At 33.7% G+C, this 19,972-nt stretch overlaps 1 protein-coding gene across 39 annotated transcripts in view; it reads right to left on the reverse strand.

Moving 5' to 3' along the window:
- NRCAM (neuronal cell adhesion molecule) overlaps window positions 1-19,972 on the reverse strand; it is a 315,510-nt gene that overhangs the window by 134,365 nt on the left and 161,173 nt on the right. For all 39 annotated transcript variants that reach the window (XM_031938769.1, XM_031938804.1, XM_031938768.1 and 36 more), the window contains one exon: window positions 17,633-17,706. The gene's annotated coding sequence lies outside the window, so the exon portion shown is untranslated. The remainder of the gene's footprint in view (window positions 1-17,632; window positions 17,707-19,972) is intronic.

A 19,972-nucleotide genomic window follows, 5' to 3' on the forward strand; every position in this document is an offset into this window, starting at 1 on the left:
GTAGAGGGCTGAAACTTTGAGTAGATGCACTTGAATCAGACAACTGAGCACTTAAGGCTAATTATCTATGACTCTATTAGCATATGTTTGGTTAAATGGCTCTTCTCACAGTTGATGCTGGCCTAAGCAAGGATTGGAGGGTGGGATGAGAGAGGCCAGAGTGACTGTTGCCTGCAGAACGAGGAGGAGAGAAGTTGGTGACTTTAGACTCAAGAATCCAGGAGAGATCATTGGCAAGCTTTGTGACAGTTTGTCTGTCTCCTTCACTTCTCCCCCTAAAGACCAAGGACTTTAATTTATCCTGACTCTGGCTGACCATGAGGCCCTCCAAGCAACTAGCCTGTATTCCACATGATTATCTATAATCTCTTTACTGATGTTTTATTTAAGATTTTTGCATCAATATTCATTAGAGACATTGGTCTATAATTTTCTTTCTTTGTTTCATCCTACCTGGTTTAGATAACAGTACCATATCTGTCATAAAAGAAATTTGGTAGGAATCCTTCATTGCCTATTTTTTCAAATAGTTTATATAGTATTAGGGTTAATTGTTCTTTAAATGTTTGATAGAATTCACATGTAAATTCATCTGGTCCTGGGAATTTTTTCTTAGTGAATTGATTAATAGCTTGTTCTATTTCTTTTTTCTAAAATGGGACTATTTAAGTAATTTATTTCCTCTTCTGTTAATCTGGGCAACTATATTTTTGTAGGTATTCCTCCATTTCACTTAGTTTGTCAAATTTATTGGCATAAAGTTGGGCAAAGCAACTCCTCATAATTGTTCTAGTTTCCTCTTCATTGGTGGATAGTTCTTTCTTTTCATTTTTAAGACAAATAACTTGATTTTCCTCTTTCCTTTTTCTAATCAAATTAAGTAAAGGTTTATCTATTTTGTTGGGTTTTCTCATAAAACTAATTCTTAGTTTTATTTATTAATTCAATAGTTCATTTTTACTTTCAGTTTTATTGATCTCTCCTGTTATTTTTAGAATTTCAAGTTTGGTATTTGATTGGGGGGGTTTTAATTTTTTTCCCTAGCTTTTTTAGTTGCAAGCCCAATTTGTTGATCTTCTCTTTATTTTATGCAAGTAAGCATCTAGAAATATAAAATTTCCCCTTATTACCACTTTGGCTGCATCTCATAAATTTTAGTATGTTGTCTCATTATTATCATTGTCTTGAATGAAATTATTGTGTCTATGATTTGCTGTTTCATCCATTCATTCTTTAGGATGAGATTATTTAGTTTCCAATTTCTTTTTGGTCTATTTCCCCCTGACCCTTTATTGAATGTAATTTTTATTGTATCATGATCTGAAAAAATGCATTTACTATTTCTGCCTTTCTGCATTTCATTTTGATGTCTTTATGTTCCAATATATGGTCAATTTTTGTATAGGTTCCATGACCTGCCGAGAAGAAAGTGTATTCCTTTCTGTCTCCATTAAATTTTCTCCAAAGATCTATCATACCTGGTTTTTCTAGTATTCTATTTACCTCTTTAATATCTTTTTTATTTATTTTGTGGTTTGATTTATCTAGTTCTTAGAGAGTAAGGTTGAGATCTCCCACTATTATAGTTTTGCTATCTATTTCTTCTTGCAACTCGCCTAACTTCTCCTTTAGGAATTTAGATGATACACCACTTGATACATATATGTTCAATATTGATATTGCTTCATTATCTGTGGTACCCTTTAGCAAGATATAGTTTTCTTCCTTATCTCTTTTAATTAGATTAATTTGCTTTTGCTTGATTTGAGATCAGGATGGCTACCCCTGCTTCTTTTATTTCACCTGAATCATAATAGATTCTGCTCCAGTCTTTTATCTTTACTCTGTATATATTGTTCTGCTTTAAATGTGTTTCTTGTAAACAACATATTTTAGGATTCTGGCTTTTAATCCAGTCTGCTATCTACTTATGTTTCATGGGAGAGTTCACACCATTCACATTTACAGTTAAAACTACTAATTCTGTATTTCCTGCCATCTTATTAACCCCAAATTATACTTTTCTCTTTTCTTTTTCCCTTTCCCTCCTCCCCATTATTTTACTTATGAGCACTACTGGCTTCAAGCACTCCTCTCCCTTTAGAGACCCTCCCCTTTTCTTATATCTTTCCCCTACTATTTCTTTTTCCCTTCTATTTAGCCTACCCCTTCCCTTTTCTCCTTTCCCCTTCCACTTTTCTATAAGATGAGAGATGTTTCTCAGTGAAACCAAATATATTTAATATTCTTTCTCTGGGCTAAATATGATGAGAGTAAGATTCACACAATATTCATCACCCTTCCTTCTTTCCCTCAATTATAATATGTTTTTTTTGCCTCTTCCTGAGATGTAATTTCCCTCACTTATCTCCACTTTCCCCTTTTTTTGGTTACAATCCCCTTTCCATCTCTGCTTTCTTTTTTATATTTTAACAGTAAAATCAGATTATACATCTACTCTCGATGTATAACAGAAATACAGTTCAAGAGGTTTTTTTTTCATTTTACCTTTTTATGCTTCTCTTGAGTTCTATATTTGGAGGTCATATTTTTTTGTTTAACTCTGGACTTTTCATCAAAAATAAATGGAATTCACCAGTTTTATTGAAGGCACATCTTCTTCCCTGAAAGAAGATGCTCAGTTTAGCAGGGTAATTTATTCTTGGCTACACTCCAAGTTCCTTCAACTTTCCGATTATCAGATTCCAGGACCAGTAAAAGCTGCTAGGTCCTAAGTAATCCGTATTGTGTCTTCTTGGTATTTGAACTGTTTATTTCTAGCTGCTTGTATATTTTTTCCTTGGTCCAATAATTCTCAAATTTAGCCACAATAATTCCTTGGGGTTTTAATTTGGGGTCTCTTTCAGGAGGCGTTCAGTGAATTCTTTCTTTTTTTTTTTTTTTTTTAATTTAATAGCCTTTAATTTACAGGATATATACATGGGTAACTTTACAGCATTAACAATTGCCAAATCTCTTGTTCCATTTTTCACCTCTTACCCCCCCCCACCCCCTCCCCTAAATGGCAGGATGACCAGTAGATGTTAAATATATTAAAATAAATTAGATACACAATAAGTATACATGACCAAAACGTTATTTTGCTGTACAAAAAGAATCAGACTCTGAAATATTGTACAATTAGCTTGTGAAGGAAATCAAAAATGCAGGTGTGCATAAATATAGGGATTGGGAATTCAATGTAATGGTTTTTAGTCATCTCCCAGAGTTCTTTTTCTGGGTATAGCTAGTTCAGTTCATTACTGCTCCATTAGAAATGATTTGGTTGATCTCGTTGCTGAGGATGGCCAGGTCCATCAGAACTGGTCATCATATAGTATTGTTGTTGAAGTATATAATGATCTCCTGGTCCTGCTCATTTCACTCAGCATCAGTTCGTGTAAGTCTCTCCAGGCCTTTCTGAAATCATCCTGTTGGTCATTTCTTACAGAACAGTAATATTCCATAATTTTCATATACCACAATTTATTCAGCCATTCTCCAACTGATGGACATCCATTCAGTTTCCAGTTTCTAGCCACTACAAAAAGGGCTGCCACAAACATTCGTGCACATACAGGTCCCTTTCCCTTCTTTATAATCTCTTTGGGATATAATCCCAGTAGTAACACTGCTGGATCAAAGGGTATGCACAGCCCGATAACTTTTTGAGCATAGTTCCAAACTACTCTCCAAAATGGTTGGATTCGTTCACAACTCCACCAACAATGAATCAATGTCCCAGTTTTCCCACATCCCCTCCAACAATCATCACCATTTTTTCCTGTCATCTTAGCCAATCTGACAGGTGTGTAGTGGTATCTCAGAGCTGTCCCAATTTGCATTTCTCTGATCAACAATGACTTGGAGCATCTTCTCATATGACTAGAAATAGTTTCAATTTCCTCATCTGAGAACTGTCTGTTCATATCCTTTGACCATTTTTCAATTGGAGAATGGCTTGATTTCCCACAAATTAGAGTTAATTCTCTATATATTTTGGAAATGAGGCCTTTATCAGAACCTTTGACTGTAAAAATATCAGTGAATTCTTTCAATGGTCATTTTACCTTTTGATTCTAACCCTAAATCCAGGCAGTTCTCTTTGATGATTTCCTGAAAGATAATGTCTAGGCTTTTTTTTCATCATGTATTTCAGGGAGTCCAATAATCCTTAGATTGTATCTCCTAGATCTATATTCCAGGTAGATTATTTTCCCAATTAGGTATTTTACATTTTTTCTATTTTTTTTTCTTTTTAGTTTTACTTGACTGATTCTTGTCTCATTGAATCATTCATTTCCATTTGTTCAATTCTGAATTTTAATGACATTTTCTTCATTTCCTTTTTTTACTTCTTTTTGTATTTGTCCAATTGAATTTTTAAATAAGTTGTTTTCTTCTAGGAATTTTTTTCCATTTCACAAATTCTGTTTTTTAAGGAGTTATTTTCTTTTTCTGTTTCACAACTTCTATTTTTCTGGGAGGTGTTTTCTTTTTCCATTTTATCAAATCTATAAATTTTTCATTTCCTTTCCCCATTTTTCTTCTAGCTCTCTTTTAAGATTCTTTTTAATTTTTTCTAGGAGAGCCTTATGTGATGGGGTTGTATCACCTTTTGAGGCTGCATCTGGTGATAATCTGCCTTTAGCCTCCTTAGGGTTTGAAATCTGTTCTTCTCTTTCGCCATAAAAGCTGCCTATCATCAGAGTCCTCTTTACCTTTTTACTCGTTTTTTTTTTTTTTTTTTTTTTTAAAGTTAAGGTCTGCCTTTAGTGTGGGGAGGTTTCCCAAGAAAGGCTGCTGCACTGGGTCAGTGATGATTCAGTTCTGGTGCTGGGTGGGTATGGTCAGGTCCCCTGAGATTCTGGCATTTTGGGGTTCACTATTTTTTGTGTTTGTGTTGGATGCTTTATAACTTCTTTGCTGATCTACTGGCTTGCACCCAGGGCAGAATAATCAACTGTCCTGTGGAGTCCACACCACCTCAAGATTCTGCACTGTCTGCATTGGCATTTGTACTCAGCTGTTTGTGCTTTGCTGCCTCCCTCCCATTTCTAATTGAAACATATCTTTTCTGGTGATTTTCAAAATTATCTTCTACTGATAATTTGTTGCACTCCCAATATTTGTGGGTTCTGCTGGTCCAGTGCTAATTCAGAAGCTGGATTTCGTAATTAGTGTGAGGGTTGTAGAGAAGATCAGAAAGAAACATGTCATCCCTGTCATCTTGACTCCATCCCCCTAATTTCTCAGTAATTTTTAAATTAAAAAAAAACATTACAATTGTGTATCAAGATATAAAAATAATTTGTTCATACGAGTATAGATAATTCTAATAAAGATTCCAGAGATGAAAAAGGTAAGCATATAGGCTGGATGCTTCAGTCATTGTCTTAATTACCCTTTTTTGTTAATGGATTTTTCCATTTTAGGAAATTAAGATCAGTTTTCCTTTTACTTGATTTGGAGAAACAAGAAAAAATGTTGTTATTCATTCAATCATTTCAGTCATATTCTATTCCTCATATCCCTATTTGGGAGTTCTTAGCAAAAATATTGGAGTAGTTTGACATTTCCTTACATAACTAATTTTATAGATGAAAAAACTGAAAAAAGTACTTAAATGACTTGGCCTAGGTCACACAGCTAATAAATGTCTGAGGCATTTGAACTTAGGTCTTCCTGATTCCAGAGCTGACACTCTATCAACTGTGCCACTTAGAATAATACTTTACATTTATTTTAAGAAACCATATAAATAATTGTGAATACCCAAATTATTCTGAGTATTATAAGTACTCAAATCATTTGCAAACAATCTATGAATTACCTCCCTCCATAGAAAGAACTGATAAATAGAAATATAAATAGTATGGTTTTAGATATATTTTTATATCTCTGTCAAAGGTGGAAAAGAGTGGAGGGACAGTTTGGAACTTAAAAACATCAGAATGAAGTAGTGATTATAAATCTAGTCTCAGATTCAAGAAGACCTACTTTTCATATATACATGGACAGTGTAACCACTTAAATCTCTCACTGCCCTCAGGAGATTGTCAAAAGATAGCAAAAATGCTGCTGATTTTCACTGGAAGAAAGAGCTTCTTCATTGAATCATATACTGAGAAAATTATTGATAAATATTTTAAAAAACAATGTTTTATATGGAGGAGTTCCTTGATTCAATATATTGTAAGAGGTCTGCCAGGGATCATAATATATCTATAAGTAACACAATTTCTATGCCTGCTGTGTTACTTTACAACACTAAGTCTGAAAATTGTGATTAATCTCAGCATGTTCCCTATGGTTTAATTGCCTTGATCCAGAAATATGAAAGAATGAGAAATGCTTACTGGGAATGTTACAATTTATCAGGGAATATTCCTAAATTAATTAGGTGTTTTTTTTAAATTTCTACTCAAAGTAGTAGAAAATACTGCAACTCTTTTCCTTGTTATTTGTCTGTGTAGAACCAGTGACATATTGGCCAAAGTATCACTTCGAAAATGATTCTAATGATCCTTTTGAGTGCTATGTACCGTTTCCTTTTATTGTCCTTCTTGGTATTTTCTTCTTATATTCACTATTTTCTATGAAAAGAATTTTGGTTTGACTTGTGTACATGCTTTCTCTTCTTTCTCTGTACTCCATCCCAATTTAATGTTAGGTCTTGATCTCTTTAAAAGCTATGTACTCTCTCAGTTATAGCTGATCACATCATTTCTCTTCTTGCTGGCAAAGGTACATCTTCAAGAAAAAATCCTTCATTCTCACAAAGTTTAAGGATGCTGAAAATAAACTGGAATAATTTATTATCACATTTCTCCTCTAGAGCCACTAGTATCTCCAGTGAGTTCTTATGCATAATGGAAGTGTAAAATATAAACTTTGCTGCTAAGTTGAATAAAAAGACCAAGCATGTTAGACATTTTAAGCACATTCAATTTAAAAGCATATGTTTTAGTTGCATTTTATTCTTATAAGTATTGCATGCCTTCTTTTTCCATTCCGACTTTCACTACTGTTGTCTAATTCACCATTATCAGAAGTCTGATCATGACAACAGTATCCTAACTAGTCATCCTATTCCTAGTCCAATTTAAAATATCACCACAGTTCAATAATTGCTTATTTTGCAATATCAACCCTGTTCAAAAGTTTTCAATGGATTCTTTCTGCCAAGGGTATATTGTCCACAATCTTTAACCTGGAGCTCAGTGTCTGAATGTCTCTTGCTTACTATTCTGAAGTCATATCTTATTATTTCCCTATATGAACTTTTTTAAACTGATATAATATTCTGCCAGAAGACATCTATTTCTTTTCCCCTTTCTTCCCTCCTTTTTAAGTCATTTTTCTTCTTGGACCCTAGCTCAAATTCTACCTTCATAGTCTAATAATTGCTGATTTCTATCCTATTCAAACTCATGTATTACTTCATAATTACAGACTAAGATGTTAAGTGATTTATTGGTCTTAATTAAATGGTAAATAGTTTTGAACCCAAATCTTTTGTCTCTGAATCTAGTATGGGTTGAGGGGGGAGCAAAGTAAAACAGAAAGTGGGGAAAGGAGGAGGATTGTGTATGTGTGTATACTATTTGGGTGTTGGTTGGGAAGAGTCCATTGTGTCAAAATAAAGGTATTTTTAAAAAAGAAAATAATACTTCATAATTTTCAATCAGCATACAGGACTCACTAAAATAAAAACCCCAAACCCAAACCCCAAAACAAAAACAAAAACAAATCTTTACAATGTGATTCTAAGTATCTTTGTAGTATCCCTTTGGAACTAGGGAACAAATGTGGTTGCAAGTTTTTAAATTGACTCTTTACAGTTTAGGTACAATAATTATCCAATAGATAACTTCAATTCAACAAATATTTATTCAGTGTTTCCTAGGCTGGAATTGAATTGCCACTATAGTCTGTTTCCTTATTTCACTAAGAGAATACTTCAAGTCATTTTTGCAGCTGTGTGTTCCTGTCACTAGGATTTAACTATGTTGCATGTAAAACAAGTAACAAAGATAGTTTCATGCCCTCAAGTAGATGATAATGTTAAAAAAAACCCATATTTAAAGTATTTATGAGAGTGAAATGTTACATAATAAAGATGAATATTCCAATGCCCCTGAAACTTGGATATATTCTTCCAGCTTATTTGAATCTTGTAGTTTTATCTAATTGTATTTATCAACTTTTTAATAAATGTTTGGTTCCAAAAAAATAGCCCATTTGATGATCAACAGCATTGACTCAATGATCAATGAGATGCAGCGAATAAAAAACAGAAATGTAGAGGAACCATTTTTTTTTCTGTTTCCCTCACTCTCTGTCTGTCTCTTCCCCATCTTGAACTGTTCTTTCTTTTCTTCTATGGCCTTTCTTTTATCATGCTAGCAGTCTCTGTAAGCAGAGCTTTTGTGTGATACAGTATCAAAAGCTTTATAGAAAAAATGGATTAATTATGTTCACTGCTTCTCCTTTGTTTATATTTTCTATACTTGCAGAATTTAAGCAGACCAAGGGAAATGCATGTCTAATTACAAATGCAGACCATTCTTCTTCTATGCATTTCTTATTGTAACTTGTCACATATTTAAAAGGCCTTCTCTGCTGATCAAAAAACAAAAACAAAAAGCAACTTCCTAAGATTAGTTTCCTTAAATACATCTCATGTGTTACTATTACTTGGAAATTTGAACCAAAATTGCATCTTCCCCATATAACTTGTGGTGCTACATTAAAAAATGTATATATTGACACACATTTCTTCAGTTATTTTTTTGTTAATTAATTATCAAATATCAGGTGGAACCTCTTGACTTTTATGAACACTGCAACAGAAATACTTCTGTCATTGGACACCTATATTTCCTGTCTACCTGTTTGTACTCCTGAAAGGGAATAAGCATCTCTTCATCCATGTAGTCTCAAAAAAGAATCAGAAACTCAGGGCTTGGAAGTTTGAAAACAAGCAAAAGAATTCTAGTGTCTGCAACAAAGTACTCAGCATTGTATAAAAACTGGGTTGGTATGAATTTGATAACAAAAAGAAAAGTTGTATCTGTGAATGATACAGATTAGCAATGTATTAACTTTAGTTTAGTGACAAGGAGAAGATCCCAATTGATATAAATTTCATAGAATAGATACTGAATGCCAGAATAAGAATCCTTTTCTCAATGTTGCTGACAGAATGTCAATCACCTAGTCTTTGTCCAAAGACTTCCAGTGAGGGAAAATCCATCACATCTCAAGACAGCTCATTCTACTTTTTGGATCACTCTCATGAATAAGCTTTTCTTACAATGAGCTATCATTCTGTACAGCTCCTCCCCAGAACCCAGTTCTATCTATCCTCTGGAAACAAGCAGTCCTGAAAATATTTGAAGACAGTTATCCTATTCTACTCCTATCTTCTCTTCTTCAGGTTAAACATGCTCAGTTCCTTGGATAGGAACTTAACGGTCTATTCTTTTTTGCCCTCATCTGAGGGCAATTTCAGCTTATCAATGTCCTTAAAAGAATGTAGTGCCCCAAATCATATATATATATATATTCCACTGAGGGCAGAGTAAATGGGACTATCTTTCTTGCCCTGTACATTATGCCTCTCTTAATACAGCCCTAGATATTAGTTTGTTGTGTTGGGTTTTTTTTTTAATCACACATGATTCACATTAAGCTTGGAAATTCCTCCTAGTCTTTTTTAGTCAAACAGATTTTGAACCCATCTTGAACCTGTGAAATTGACTTTTTAACCAAGTATTAAATCACACATTTTTTGCCTAAGCTGATTTCCTCACAAGTTGAGATATTTTGAGATCTGTCTTAACATTTAGTGTATTATCTACTCTCAAAATTGTGTCCGATCAAACTTCAATAAGCATTCCATCTGTGCATTTACCCAAGATATTGATAAAAAGGACAAATCCTAGGAACACTCATAGATATCTTCCAAATTAACATTAATGAATTTATAGTGACTTTTTAGATAAAACTATTCTCAGAATTCTGAATTTACTTAACTGAAATGAATAAATTAATAGTTACTTTTTGAGTCTGTCATTTACCTCATTCTGAATTTACCAAACTTTTTTTTTTCAGTTATTCAACTTCAGTTTTAAAAAGGCTTCCAACATGCTTATCATGTGCCATAATGACTTAAATGAGGAAGAAAAAGAAAATTTGGATATCAAAACCTTTTTAAAACTAAAGATATGAATAATTGAAAAAGGAATTAAATTGATAAAATATATTCCGAGAGATTCAAAGCATTATTATCCATTCAATTCAGTGACTCTCCTGTGTAATTTCTTTAATTTGCTAAACCTGAGTATATAGTAAGAGAAGACTATTCATATAAGATGCCTTTTCACTTTTATTTTTTCCACAGAATAATTCCAGGCACTCCAACCCTCTACAAACGTACATGCATAAACACCAAGTGTGATTGGAGCAGCTTCTTAAGCGCTGCTGATTAGAGAGCACCTCAGGTGCAGTCAGGGCATAAGGCTGCATCCCAGGAACACATTAATCAACACATTCAAGGAATGCATTAATCAACACTGTGGCATAGTCTGGCATGCTCCATTGTTTAATTGTAACACACTAAAGAATACACAAAGCATGAATCTGAATTAGAATTTCTACAACGTTACTGGAGGTGGGGGGGGTAGAGTCTGCTCAGGATTTTATGTACCATATCCTACTCAACACTTTCTAAAGACATTGTTCTCTCTCATAACCCTAATAGCCTGATTTTTTGTTTTCTGAAATATTCAACCAATAGCTATAGCTAAACTGTTTATTAAAACTAGAATTAATTTTTTACCAGTATGAACACTTCATTTTTTTTCTTTCCTTTTGAAAACTAAAGACATGATTTAACTCTACATCTACATGTGATAATGGCTACCTTTGATACTACCTTTCAGAATTAAAGAGTCACTTCAACCTCTTGCTCTTTCCAGGGTCCCCAGATAAACCTGCTGTCAGAATTTAATCTTTTCAGTGAGCAGCCATGGATGAAATGTCCAGATGTCAGGAGGGGAGATGACAAGACACCCACATAGCACATATGCCTACTTTTAGGCATAAACTAAATGTTTTATGTCTATTGGTGACTGTATGGAAACTTGAGTCTACATAGTCACTTAGGCTTACATATACATATGTATATATGTATACACACATATAAGCTTGTCTTCGCTCACTAGGTTATAAATACTAAAAGAGTTTAGGCAGGAAAGGGTGAAGAGGATAAGTATTTAATATCTACTATGTGCCAGGTACTGTGCTAAGTGTTTTACAAAACTACCTTATCGTAAAAGAGGGGAAAATGACCCACATCTGCAAAAATATTTGTAGCAGCTCTTTTTGTTGTGGCAGGGTATTGGAAATTGAGTAGATGCCCGGAAATTGGGGAATGGCTGAATAAATTATGGTATATGAATATAATAGAATGTTATTGTTCTCTAAGAAATAGTGAGCAGGCTGACTTCAGAAAAGCCTGGAAAGACTTATATGAACTGATGCTGAGTGAAGTGAGCAGAACCAGGAGAATACTGTACAGACTATGTGATGATCAATTATGATAGACTTAGCTCTTCCCTGCAATTCAATGATCTAAGAAAATTCCAAAAGATTCATGATGGAAAATGTCGTCTGCATTCTGAGAGAGTAGAGACTAAATATAGATCAAAGCATACTATTTTCACCTTGCTTGTTTTTTTTTTTGCTTGCTTTTTTCTTGTTTCTTCCCTTTTGATTTGATTGTTCTTGTACAATATGAAAAATATGGAAATATATCTAAAAGTGTTGTACATGGATAACCTATATCAGATTACTTGCTGTCTTGGGAAGAAGGGAGAAAAAAATTTAGAACACAAAATATTAAAAATATGTATGTTAACAACTATCTTTACACGCATTTGGAAAAAATAAAATGCTATTGAGGAAAAAATAACAAATATTTGTTTCTCATATGATCCTTACAACAACACTATTTTCATCCCCAATTTACAGGTGAGGAAACAGAGGTTAAGTTTGTGAGGGTGCATTTAAACTGAGTTCTTTTTGAATACAGGCCCAGTGCTATTGGGCCACCTAGTTGCCTCACAAAATTATTGGTTTTAATTAATTAAATAAATGTTTGTGCTTAATAAATATTTTGTTTCGAAAATGTAGGTATATTCAAAGGTAGCATGTCCTAATGAATAGAGAATTAACATCATAGTCAAAGAAGACCTTCCTCTGATAAATAGTAATTATATAATCCTGGGTAAGTCACTTAATTGCCCAGTGCTCTAAGGAACTCTCTTAAATTTATAAGTTGAACAAAAGGTAGTGATGTGCATTGGTAGAGTTCCCTCACTTGGAAGTTCCCTATGCCAATGAAATTATAAGACCTATCCCTAATATTTATATAACAAGTCATTAAAAATATTAGTCAGTACATAATATTAAAATTAGAGCCATCTGTAACTTTACTTTTTAATAAATTTTTTCATATAAAGAAATATTTTAATATAAAACCATCATAAAGGACTGATTTGCTAGCAACATGTTCTTTGCTGACATCAGAAATTTTTTAAAAAGTATAAATAAAAATGCAACATTCATAACATATTGGTAGAGTGACATTAGTAGAATACAAGTTCCTTGAGAGGAGAGGCTATCTCATTGTTGGATTTATGTTTCCACAGAGCTTGATATAAGTAGACAATAAATGTCTAATGATGATTGATCAGCACAATAAATGAATGTACATCCAGATAGTAAATATTTTCAGAAATCTTAAACACTTAGAACTAGCCATCATTTACACAATACATTTACTTATGTAATTCTCCTCTCTTCCTTCCAATCATCCCCAAATCAATTTTTAAGCATGTATTTTCTCTCTAAAACATAGTCAGGGGAGAGTGATGGGAATTATGCAAGAAAATTGATTGCTGCTGCCACTGTAGATATAATTTCCTTTCTGGCTGAACCTCTGATGGGTTGTTTAGAATGGATGAAAAGTGTTGAAGAATGAATTCTTAAGCAATATTTAGCATTACAGAAACATTCATATCTCATGAAATACTCTTAAAAAGCCTTCAAGGGGCAGCTGCAGCTGCTGACAACAAAGGCACCCCAATCTGGGGAGGAGGGCTAGTGTATACCAGATAGAGGTAAAGCAATTTCTTCTCCAAAATCAAGGGGATAGGTAGGGCACAAAATATATGAATAAATACAACATATAATTTTGAAGAGAGAAACTTTTATTTATCTTTATGCCCCTACAATGTTTACATGTACAATGATCATACATATAAATCTACAAGGAACCTTGGAAGATATCTAGTACAATTTATTATTTCGTGGTTGAGGAAGCTGAAGTCCAATATCAAAATGCCTTGCTCAAAGTCATATAGTAGTAGCAGAGATGAAATTTTAACTCAAATCTTCTGACTCTGCATCCAGTATGCTTTCCCTTGTATTTAATTAACAAGTATTTTTAACATACTGATTCAGATTTTGTTCATTTCTTTTTTAGTTGACTGATGCAAAAAATCAATAAATCACTAAGATGACAAAGACCCCAGTACTATTTTGTCCAAATTTAGAACCAAGTTGCAATGTGCATAAAGACATAATCATCATACATTATCATCTGTCAATGCCACAATGTTGATAAGTATCAATGTGAATGATATTAGAGTAGCATATCTTTATATAACCTTGAGCCATTCATTTCATGTATCTGGGTCTCAGCTTTCTCCTCTCTAAAATGAGAAAGCTGGACTATATGACCACCAAAAAGTCTATTCTTAGTACGAATCCTATTATTCTTCCTTTAAGTTAAAATTCTTAGATTCAAACTTTTCTCATTGCATAACAATATTGATTCAGGTTGTTGGATTTTATTACACATTATCAACTTTCCTCACCAGAATACATCATTTAAATACCTTGAGCTTTAACAACAAAAAAAATCACACCATGATAAAGGTTTGATACTCTTCGGTGAAACTCATTTTTGATGAAATACAAGCAAAACAGATTTTACAATGATATTGATTTGTTACTTAGGGTATAATTTCTCTTCCCCTTCATTCATACATAATATCTACTTGGGAAAGAGAAAGTCATATGTTTTGCCAAAAAGAAAAGAGCCACTTCATCTACAATAAGTATCTTCAGCAGTGAATCAGATTTTTTCTTTTAAAAGACATTACATAGACTAAATTTTAAAATGTAGCATGATATTATTTTTCTTCAGGATAATGGACAAAAAAGGAAACCACTAACATCAAATTCAAGTCAATTCAGCAAACATTTGTGAAATCCCTAAAATGTGATAGGGATAAAAAGAATTTTTAAATTTCCACTATTAAGGAAACTATTTCTGCCATGTGGGTAGAGATGAGGATAATATAGAAAATCTATATAAGTAAGAATAATACAATTAGGAGTGTTGAGATTCAAAAAAGAGATCCAAAGTGCTCTCATAAATTTAATACAAGGTAGTATCCAGAAATCAGAAAAAGACATTAAGATGTATTAGTTAAGGGATGAATACATTCCAGACAAAGAAAAAAGGCAGTCCAAAATTCAGATTTTGGATAAGATGCATTTGAGATTCTAGAAGGGCAGCTACATGGAAAACTCCAGCAGGAAGTTGGAGATAAGAAATAAATTCATAGAAGATACTCAAGCTGGATATGGCAATTTGATAGTCCTAAATTAATATATGGAAATGGCTAATCTCACCCATGAAAGAGTATAGAAAGAGAAGAAAATTTAGGGCAGACTCTTAGGGAGGTAGGAGCAACACAATTCAATAAGTAGTCATCATATGATTTCAAAGGGCATAGAGGAGGCCACTTACTGGCTACTGCTTGAAATCCCACCATTACCACTTCATCACTTTGGTGTGAGGTTCTCTGGGGGTACAAACATTGTGCTATCAAAAATGGAAAAAGGAGCCTGTGAGATAGTAACTTTGTCTTCATAATTTTAACTGAAGCTGGCTCTACTCAGAAGTCTCACTACTATGATGACTGTGGGAAAAGCTACAGAAAACTCTAAGGAGTTAGTTACATAAAAACTCCCTGACTATCAAGTCGAAGGTCAAATCCCTGAATAGCCTGGGGATGTCCTGAATAGGAGCAAGCTTCAGAAATGCTGAGAATAGCAGCAAGTCACAACAAAGTCTGTTCATTGTATTGCAAGGGAAAGGAATGGAGAAGACACCCAATATTTAGTTTCGACCAGATTAAACCATTAACAGAAAGAAAAATGAGACATTTTAGTGGCTCTGGTGGAGCCTGACAGCCAAAAAAGTTAATTCAGTAGCCTTAAAAAAAGGCAAGCCAAAACGATCACAAAACTATTAGGCATTCAAAGAGATGGAATTGTATTTTATTCTACTTGTTAATTCAGAAAAGAGGTTTTAAATCCGATGTCTTTTAAACAATAAGTAAAAGAGAAAATTAAGATACGCAGGCCAGAGAAATTCCCTTAGAGACCAGAAAGGTAAGTGCCATCTAAAATGGGAAATCACCTGTTATAGGGCCCATTACGGTTATCTGTAAAGGTACAATGCAATTCTTTATACTTGTCTCTCTTTGCTCCTGAAAGGTTTTTGTTTTGTTTTGACTTTTCTCTATTAACTGTCATTTGTAAGTTACCAATAGGGTATTGCTCTCTTTCCATTACTCTGAAGTATCTCATAACATATTAACTTACAGCAAAGAGACTGAAAAAAAGCTGACTTATCTCATTCTAAGTACCATTATGGTATGTTAGAATATTGTGATTTCCTACTTAATAATAGTAGGGAAATTTGTTCACATCCAAAATAGTTCTATTAGAATTAGCTTACCTATCTTCTGCTCTAATGGACATTGTTTCTAATGCATTGCTTCACATTATAAGTGGGTCTCATTTCATGCAGCAAGATGCTTTTTTTTGAAAAGTTGCATATAAAACAGATTTAAGCGTGAAGCTCAAATTGCAGGTTCAAGACACAAATCAAAGGTTTAGATTTGGAAGGAACTTTAAGTTGATCTATGCTATCCTTGTCAACTGAAAATACATACTTCAACACTTCAAAGAGTTGTGATTTTATCTATGTGGGACCTTCCTTCCCTAAGAGAAACTGTTAGTACTCCAAACTTCAACAGAGCCTTTAAATGAATTGCTCTGGAAGGAAAAAAAAAAAAAAAAAAAACATGACTTGGTTGTCAACATTCTGGTAATCAGTTCCTTGACCAAAGAGAGTCCTTGATCATAATTGTACTCTGAAAAGGAGCAAGAAAGAACTATCACAATTTGACAGCTTTCAAGAACTCAGGATTATATTCATGCTACGATGGGATATTAAAGAAGGATGTTAGTAGAAGAACTGGAAATATTTTAGCAGTTTTCAATATAAATGTCTATGTTACTTCTGAAAGGAGACAAACACCAGCATCGCCTACTTTGAAAAGAAATATTACTGGTTTCTTAGGCTTAATTGGTAGTTCTGGAACAGTTCTAAATTCTATCAGCTGAATAAATACCATCAAAATTTAATAATTCATATGAAATCTCCCTTGATACCCAATGGAAATTATAAGCCTATTTTGATGTTTGACTCATTAACATTTTTTAAAAATCTAAATATTTTCCCAAATAAAACTTTTCAAATAAAAACAATATACACTTATAATTTAACTATCATAAGATCTTGAATGCTATCCATTTTTTTATTTGAAAGTTAGTGAGAAATTCCCTGAAGGGAACTGGAGACATAAAAAGATATAGGATAAAATATCTGAACAATTATTCTTCTCTCTTTCTCTTTCTGTCTCTGTCTGTCTCTTTCTTTTTCTCTCTCTCATAAATTCCATTGGGTAGATATCATTGTTGAAAAAAATAAAAGACTTTATGCAGTTCTCTTTAACATGTTCTAGATCTCCAAATAAGATTTGCTTCCCCCATGGCAATAGATGACTACTGAGATGGCATTGAAGGCCTACCAATGCTATCTCTGTTTTAAAGCTGATAAAACTGAACCATAAAAAAAGCAGAAAACATAAAACAAAAAACTAACTTTAAAACTTCCCAAACAGACTTTTCAACTAACTGACCTTATTGCATGACTTGAGAAAGCACATAGATAGCAGTATCTCAAAAGATTTTTGAGATGTATTTGGTAGTGTAGGATTGGGGGAAATAATACACACACATAATTCTTTCCTCAGTCAAATTATAATTGCTTATAAATTCATACTCTAGTTCCTACAGAGGCATATTTGTTTATTCTTAAGAGTTTCTGTTCTACGTTCTGTTCTCTGTACAAGTTTCACATTTCATGGTTTATTAAATCAATTTTAATAAAAAAATATGGAGGGCTGCCTTATTTTTTTCTTAGGATTTACTCTACAATTCAACAAACAGTAAAATCGATGGTTTTGAGTTTATAGTCTTCTAAACTCATCTTAAAGCTTTTAGATGTGAAAATATAAGTAAATATGGGAATAGGACACATCACATTAATAATAAATACAACCAAATTGTGCCATCTTACAGCATTATACCCTTCTTCCATTAATGCTTTTTTTAAAAAGAAGAAAAAAACTTCTACCTTGTAAAACAGCCTTCCGGTATAAGATCTTTTTTCTTTTACTCTTCTATACCATAGGTCTCTTCAACAGAGTCCTGTGAATTGACAAAGAGAGAATATAAATGTAAGCCAGACATTTATTAGTCAATCACATCTGTCAATATGTTAACTTTGACTTGACTCCCCGATGGGAAATAGCAATTAGGGTTGTAGCCCTGGAAGCAAAGACAAACTGTGAATTAAATTTGCCAAAGAATATTTCTTTGAGTTAAATTAAATAAGACAGCTAAAAGGATATAAGAGCTGATTAGAACTATGTTGTCATTATCCTCTCAATAGTCACCAGCCAAAGAAATCACTGCTAAAATTATCCTGTCAGATTTGAAGTCATAAAGTTTTGAGGTTTTTGATCATATTATTTCTAAACTTAAAGGGGAAAAATTCTTTTTTTCCTGTGTGCTTTAGAGTACATGAAAATTTTTTTCTGTATTGAATTTGGTAAAGTTTCTTAAGATTTAAAAAACACAGAGAAACACCTTTGCAAATTCCTAATATATGATGCAAATGATAGTATCATAGAGATTAGTGGATATCTATTATTTAATCTAAGCTAAATTTATAACAAAGAAGATAGTCTTCCCTCGGTATTAAATTCCTCCTGATAAGTTAGAACCTTCTCTAAAGGAATATTACAGAAATTCAATAGGAAATAAAGGATTTATTTTCATCAGCATAATCAAATATCCAGCAGATATTTGGGACAAAGAAAATGCTTTCCAGTGATTCCCCACAGTATCATCTCTTTTATACTCCTCCTTTTCTTTTTTTCAACTACTGCCAAGTATGCATTGTGTTAATGGTATTTTACCAAAAAGGAAACTGTGAATGTGCCACTGTGTAGAGCTTGCAATGACACCTGAGCAGATTTCAAAGGAGGCAAAGGGAAATCCATCCATCTTTCAATGCTTACTTACTTCTTCCCTCCTTTCCCCTCCTCCTCCTTCCTTCCCTCCCTTCTTTCCTTCTTTCCTCCCCCTTCTTTCCTTTTTTCCCTTCTTCCTTCTTCCCTCACTCCCTCCTTTCCTTTCTTCCTTCTTCCCTCACTCCCTCCCTTCCTTCCTTCTTTCCTTCCTCCCTCTCTTCCTTCTTCCTTCCTTTTTTCCTTCTCCCTCCTTCCCTTTCCATGTATTTTTACAACTCATTTCAATTCAAAAATCTCATAGGGAGCATAAGGCCTAGGAAAGGAATGAGTCTATAATATCTTTAGGGAACACTCAGCCATACCTGCTTGTGTTAATGACAAGGGTACTAAAACACTTTTGACTCTTACTAGGTAGAATTAAATCTCCATGCCTTTGTTTGAAACCTTGAATATTCCCAAAAGCTTCTCAGTTATGGTTAATCCATAATATCTGCTCATATACAGCCCACTAAAAGACTACTTATTCACAGTAATGATTAATTATGTCAAATACTTCTCAGAAAATAATTCTTTTTTTATTTTGGTCATTGCTCTTTCCTCAAATAAGCATATTAATTGCCTTCCATTCCCCTAACATATTTTTTTTTCTCTTCAGGACAATGGGAAATCTCCCCTGCCTCCTACCCCATCTCGCAACTTTAAAGCAAAAGAAATACTGGGCACCTGGCAAATTGAGCTGGGCAAGGGGAGCTGGTAGGTTAAGCTATATCATTGGCCAATATCATGAAAGTTGAAGAGGTTGAAGAAGAAAAAGAAGGCCAGCGTGTTTGCAGGGGGTGAGGATTTAGGTGGGAAAAAAAGGCTGTGAGCTGGGAAGTGAACTTTAAAGGAAGATGACTATTGTTGGATACTGGTGACAGAGGAGTATCTGAAAATGATAGTAAGGAGCAAGGAATATGCTAACTCCTTCTGACCCTGTGTCTTAGAGGATGTGAAAGAACAAATCAGTTTAGAAGAATTTATCAAGAACAATAGTGTCTTCAGGACTAAGCTAGATTTCAGTGGGCACCATAAAATGAAAGGAGTGTGAGAGAAGAGAAATGTAGGATGAAGGGGAGTTTAAAAAAAAAACAGAAGTTTTTAGAGAGCATAATGAAAAGAAAGGATAGAAGGTAGAACCAGGAAAGGTTAACGACAGGCTTACAAAGAAGGTTGAAGTAGAAGCAGCCATTTTGTGTTACTACTGATTATTCTCCTGAAAACTCCCAGTGATCTTGAGTAGCCAGTGTAGCATGAGCTCTGCCCAGTCAAGCAGAGCATTAGGTTTTATCTGCACCAGTAAATAGGTGAGTTCAGGAGTAGACCATAATCAACATAGATAGATACAGTGTGATAGCTGCTGGCTTGCCAATGGGGGGAAAAACATGACTCCTAGACAG

This window comes from Sarcophilus harrisii, chromosome 5 (genome assembly GCF_902635505.1).
Source record: "Sarcophilus harrisii chromosome 5, mSarHar1.11, whole genome shotgun sequence".
Classification (NCBI taxonomy): Eukaryota; Metazoa; Chordata; class Mammalia; order Dasyuromorphia; family Dasyuridae; genus Sarcophilus; species Sarcophilus harrisii.